General features: G+C 29.8%; 1 pseudogene; it reads right to left on the minus strand.

Moving 5' to 3' along the window:
* Positions 1 to 387: 387 nt before the first annotated feature.
* Positions 388 to 978, minus strand: LOC149538062 (ethylene-responsive transcription factor ERF024 pseudogene; annotated as a pseudogene).
* Between the last annotated feature and the right edge of the window lie 6,204 nt (positions 979 to 7,182).

Consider the following 7,182-nt stretch of genomic DNA (forward strand, 5'->3'; position numbering starts at 1 on the left):
CTCTGTACAAAACAAAACCACTCAAAACCAAACAATTCTCGATGAATTGTTTATTTATTTGAAGAGACAAACAGGATGGAATGCTACAAGAAAACAACTGATAAATTAAATTATTCGTTCATGTGGGTTGCATTGGCAGGTGTCAGAAGAATTTTCTGGCTAGCCCCGTTCATGCATGGCGATAATATATAAAAATATATGTTAAACTTATAATACACAAGAATATCATGCTTTGATCTCAGTATTCAATTGTGTTTCCCTTAGTGGAAAAGGATCTCATTGAAAACGACAACCATGTACTACGAATGACTAGAAAGGGAAATGCTCGGTCGACAAATTGCCTTGGTAAAGTAGAGGTCGAATAAAGAAGCATTTCTTAGAGAAACTCTAATAATTCCAAAGGGAGTAAAGTGGCTCAACTGATTTACTCTCCTCATCGTATTGATATATTCGCGGGGGTGTGAGAAGAAGACCCTCCGCCATACTGACCATCATGTTTTGTGACTCGGCCCAAAATATCAAATCTTCATCCCACGGGCCCACTTCGCCCATTGTCTCTTGTTCTTGTTGTTGTGATTTTTCATTGCTTGATTCAGAACATTTTTTCCTATCAATTTCTTCTTCTGGAAGATGTGAAAAAGCGTTGAATGACTGCGCCGCCTGTGATGCAGCTTGTTGAATGTGTCGAGGAAGAGATTGAGCAGGGCGAGGCAGAGTGTGTGCAAATTGAGGAAAATTGAGCACAGCTGATTCACCTTTCAAGCAGAGAGCCGCTGCATCGTAGGCTCTGGCGGCCTTGTGTGGGCTGCCATATGACCCAAGCCATATTCTGCTCTTCTTCTTCGGCTCTCTAATTTCAGATACCCATTTTCCCCAACTCCGGCGGCGCACACCTCTGTACTTAAACTCCTTTCTCTCTTCTCCTCCATTCAATACTTGGCCATGTTCCCTTTTGTCACTATCGCCTGCCGAAGCCATGGCAAATGATTAACTTACTTGGCTGCGCTAAGCTTATTTTTCTCCAGACAACAACCGGAGTTCTAAGATTGATGGAATTCTGCAATTATATTGGAAAACTTGTGGCTGAGAAACGATTACAGGTGGAAAGACAGAGTCATTAGTAGGCGTTGTAGTTTTGGGGGCACTACCGACATTGAATATGAATATACCATGTATAATTGAATGATTGTCTGTAGAAACTAGGGCTCACAAGGTTGAAATATTGCGAAATATCGGCATCGGCCCATTTGATAAATGTTTGTGTCATTAAATATTTTATATTATATGAGTAATGATTGTCTTTACTATTTGGAATCTTATTTTATTCTTTAATTCATGTTCTTGACTATTTGGGGAAGCTTATTTTATGTAAAACATTTAAAGTTTGAGTCCTAAACATTTCTCCATCATTTCATATTTCATTCTTATCATTCTTTGGTCCTCATGGCTAATGTATAAATATGGATACAGGTATTTGTGGAGTGTGCATGTTCTATTTGTTGTATTTATGGATTAGATGTAAATCATATTTTATTATAAGATTTGTAATCTATTTAATATCATTCATAGTCCACGACACTATGGTGATAGTGATATGGGACTACCTCGTATTCTTTTTCGAAAGGCGCTTGGCGCTACAAACGAGGCGTACATACCCTACCCCCCAGTGGGATTTGAACTTGTGACCTCTCTTTCAAGAGTACAAGTTCTCCACCACTAGGCCAACTCAAGCTATACAAAGAATAATAACTAATAGTTAATTTGAGTTCTTGGGTTTGAGTGATCCTCTTATTTTGAGGTCTTGGGTTTGAGTTGACTTAAGCTTAACAAATAATAATAACTAATAATTAATTTCCCCTTCACACAATTACCTTAAAAATACAAAATAAAAAGAATTTAGATTTGTGATCAAAATGAAGAAATATTGATATTCTATTCGTATTGGATGTTAGTGCAATGTACTACTATTCACTTAAAGAAGATTCTACACAATTGCACCTTTTGAATTCAAAACATTGTCTTCTCTATAAATGTTGTCTTCTTCATAATCTCTCTTTCGCTATATTTCCTTATATAAGGGTGAATGCACAAAGTTAGGTCCCAATTCCACATAAGTCCATCCCGCAGAATCGCCCCTCTTTAGAAATTAGCACCCGATATGGTTTGACCAACTGATTCATATTAAAAAATCAAGCACCCAAATTTTGAATAGGGATTGGGTGTCTGGTTTTAAAAATTGAGTACCCAATTTTGAAAGAGCATAAAACACAATTTTTCGTGCATTTTTATTCATTTTCACCCTCACTATGAACAAGAGCCAAATTTTAGCTTGGAAACGAGAGTCAGTTTTTGGATTTCTATTTACCCCGACTTTTGTTTTTCACTCTACCAGGTATTTAACTTTTTTTTCTATTATTTTATTTCAATTTTTTAGTTTTTCATTTTATAATTCCATCAAATAAATATTTTTTTTGCATGTTTATTTAAAAATTATTATTTTAGATGTTTAGATTGTTTAAACATGTAATTCTATTGATGTTTTAGATTAATTTCAACTAAATAGTAATTAATTAGTTTGATGAACATATTAAATACAAGTTTATATTCCTAATCCTATCATCTATACACTAAATTTGAACCATAAATGTAAACCATGATGTTAGCTACCCATATTCATAGCCTAACATTGAACCTAACCAAGTTTAATGAAGTCATACCATTAAATATTATTTCTAAAACTTAACCATGTAACCCTAATTTTGTAGTTTAAGGTGATGTATGTATGCTTGAACTGAATATAAGTTTAATATTTTATATAGATGTATTAAAATTATAAAAATTGGTAAGTGTTGCAGTCTCTCAACTAATCACATCTATGAATTGATAGTTCATTATATGAAAAAATTAAATTAGAATTTATTTTAATTTTTAAATAATAAATAATAAATATTTTTGTATTAAAATAAATTATATATATACATATATATGTATGTATATACATATATATGTATAGATATGTATATATATATACATATGTGTGTGTGTGTGTGTATATATATATATATATATGTGTGTGTGTGTGTATATATATATACATATGTGTATATATATATACATATGTATGTATATATATATATACATATGTGTATTTATATATACATATGTATGTATATATATATATATATATACATATATATATATATACATATGTATATATATATATATATATACATATGTATATATATATATAGATATATATATATATATGTATGTATGTATGTATGTATGTATATATATCTATATATGTATGTGTATATGTATGTGTATGTATATGTATATATATATATATATATATATATATATATATATATATATATATATATGTATGTATGTATGTATGTATGTATGTATGTATGTATGAATTCTACTGTAACCCTAAGTCAAACTCTAATTTTAAAATTAACTAAAATCATAATCCAAAACAATGATAACAGAATCCTTAGCACAACCTTGGCCATAATTACGACATAAACCTAATTTAAATTTAAATTTAAATCTATTTTGACATAAATATCTACTAAATCAAAATCAAAATTTAAAACCTTTATCATAAATACAAATTAATTAAAATTTAAAATTCAATATATTTGATATAAATATTAATTAATTGAAAAGAAAATCCATACAACTAAAATTGAAAAATAATGATTCATGAATGTAGCTCTAATCCTAAGCCCAACTCTAAAATATTGATTCATGAATGTAAAATTTTAACTCTAAACCCTAGATTCATGAATGTATTTGTAATACTAATCCAAACTCTAACCCTAACATTAACTCTAACCCTGATCCTAAACAATCATAACCAAATCTTTAACACAACCTTAGCCCAAATTATGACATAAAACTAGACTAGATCTTAAATTCTATTTCTATGTTTCATTAAGTCATGTTTTCCTTCCAAAGCAAATGTAAAATTAAATATAAATTTTATATTTATATTTGATAAAAGTGATATTGCAATTAATATATTTTTAAATATATAATTAATTTAATCACAAATTTACATCTAATTTTGATATAAATATCTACTAAATGAAAATCAAAATTTAGAATTCAATATATTTGATATAAATATTAATTTATAAAAAATAAAATCAATACAATTGAAATTGTAAAATATTGATTCATGAATGTAAAATTTTAACTCTAAACCCTAGATTCATGAATATAACTCTAATCCTAAGTCTAGCTATAATCCTAACATTAACTAAAACCCTAATCCTAAACAATCATAACCAAATCCTTAACACAACCTTAGCCCTAATTATGACATAAACCTAGACTAGATCTTAAATTCTATTAGATGTTATTTTCAATAAGTCATATTTCCATTCCAAATTAGATGTAAAATTAAATATATAAATTTGATATTTATATTTAAAAAGGTGATATTACAATACATATACTTTTAAATAAAAAAATAAAAACCTTTATCATAAATATAAATGAATTAATTCAATATATTTTATATAATATTAATTAATAAAAATTAAAATCAATACAATTGAAATTGTAAAATAATGATTCATGAAAATCTCTCTCTCCTCTTCATTATTATCTATTTTTTTGGATTATTATTTTGTTTTGTTTAAAGTTACCATTCATATTGTCTTAGATTTTAGTTTGGTTTGAAGTAATGATTCAATTTATTTTATCATTCAATTATTTTTAGAATTCACATCTAAGTTGATTTATTAATAGTTTTTTGGAGTATTATTTTATGATTAGGCTAAAATTTGGTATAATTTTCAATTATCCTTTACTTAAGTGTTTAACTTTAATTTAGTGTTAGGGTTATGGTTCTATTTGGTGTATAGATTAAGATTAAATTACACTTATTATTAGAGTTTGTTGTTAGATTGTTATTTTTTGGATTAAATTAGATTCCAAGAAAGGACTTTTAGCATTCACTATTATTTAGTCTTCATTTTCAATATTATTTAAGAGGATTTTTAATTTCATATAATTGATTAAAGTAGGTTTTGTTTACTATACTTTGTACAGTTTTGTATGTTTATGATGTCCATAATGTTTCTTTAATCCAAATATAAAAGCTCATCTTTTTGTTACATTCAAGTAGTTAAAGATGTATTGGATGTAAATTGATATGGTTTTAAAGATGTACATTTATGTAATTGATATTTAGATTTATTTTATTAAATAGGAATTTTGAATTTTTATAATGCTTACATATATGAAGATTATATTTGATGGACCCACTCCCTTCCCTTCTCCCACCCCCACCCCCACCCCCTCCATCTCCACCTCACCTCCACCCTGACCTCCATGACCACTAAGTCCTCCTCCACCACCTACTGTAGAGGATCTGAGGGAGAGCATGAGGCACAACCTTTGTGACCTCATGCCAGATATTGAGACCATTAGGCTTGAGACCCCCTTCCCCCCCCACCTACTTTTCCTTGAAGATACTGTTAGGGGCATTGTATACTTTATTGAGCATTTGGATAGTGACATCAATAGCTTTAGATTATGGAGGCAAAACATGTGTGCCTTCTATTTTTTTGGCCTATCTTATAGAGAGGTCCATCAACTCAAATTAAATAAAGGGCATTTAAAAAAAATATTTTTTAAACCCCAATATGGGTCTTAAGAGTAGCAAGAAGAAGCCTGCAATTTCTATTAGATGGTGCACACCTTTGTGTATATCAACACACTTTTGGGAGTGGTGGCTGATGATATTTGACCATCCACCACATGTTAATCATGAGGTTCCCATGTACATCGTTAGGAAACTATGGGCTAAGTTTGAATTAGGTTTAAAACCCAATTATTTTGATATTAGAACATTTTAGGGGATTGGTGGAGGGATACCCTAGGATAGGTGAGGGACACATATCAGTGATAATACAAGGAATCATAGATTTCCTCAGCCTCTTGTACCACTTCTTGCATCAGTTGTCCTAGCACCTCTCCATCATTGAGCAGTGTCATCTAGTCTTACTTCATTGAGTGCCCTTTTGGGCAATTTAGTAGAGTAGTGGACATAGGTGATACATATTCATCCACTTGGACATGTTTGTACCAATTGTGGAGGTGTATGTAGAGAACCCTACGATGATGTTGATGTAGCACATGATGACCATGATGACAAGGGACCTAGTTTTGATGATGAAGTGTACGTTGCTGATGGAGGTGGTAGTGACGACATTGATGTTGAGTCATTTGCTGAGCTTCTTTTTTGAGAGGGACAGAGTTAGGAGCAATAGGTCAAAATTTAATTTTAAAACTTATGAAGTACATAATTATTTACTTTCTACATATATGGTTAATTGTATAATTAACCATAATAATGTATGCTAATTTTTAATTAATAGAGGATGGATGATATTGTTCCTCTTAGGAGGTAGTATGTTCTTTTTTCGAGTCCTTTAGATGTTGGCATCCCTCATATTTTATGGAATTTGAATTACACTATTAATAATGTACATTGGAACTCAAATTTAATAACATGTGCTCATATATTATTTATATCTTGTTTTGTAGGGATTGTCATCTATTACACAAACCTATGCTTAAACAAGTGTTGATCCATCAACAACTAAGGCACAAGCTCCAATACCTACGATATGAACTAAGTTTGAAGACAAATAATTTTCACTATTTTTATGTACACATTGTTATTAACTTATCTTCAAGTTTGACTCATGTACAATGATGTATTTTAGTTTTACGAATAGGATATGGATCGTACTTATCCATATAAGCCCCAATGTACTCTATTTTTGACTCCATCTTTTGGCCATTTTAGACATTTATATATAATTTTGACTCAAGTTTTATGTATCCATGATTTTAGGACTATGTGGCCATTAGTGTTGGTAAGACTACATGACTAAGCCAGATGGAGGTGAAGACATAATCCTTTCAGGTTAGTATTGTGATTTATACATACATAGTTAATTATGATCTTTATCATATTTAAATATTTACTAAATTATAGGACCTCACCACTACCAAGCTTGTTATCTTCCTCTTGTTATATAGGGACACCTATCTCATGTGGTATTATTTTTAATAAATGCTAAATATTTAATTCATTTCCAAGCTAGATTTTGAAACCCATCTCAATTAAGTATGTACATATTGTCTTTCCAATAT

Source organism: Cupressus sempervirens, chromosome 9, assembly GCF_028749045.1.
Source record: "Cupressus sempervirens isolate cs-2001-9-10 chromosome 9, ASM2874904v1, whole genome shotgun sequence".
Lineage (NCBI taxonomy): Eukaryota > Viridiplantae > Streptophyta > Pinopsida > Cupressales > Cupressaceae > Cupressus > Cupressus sempervirens.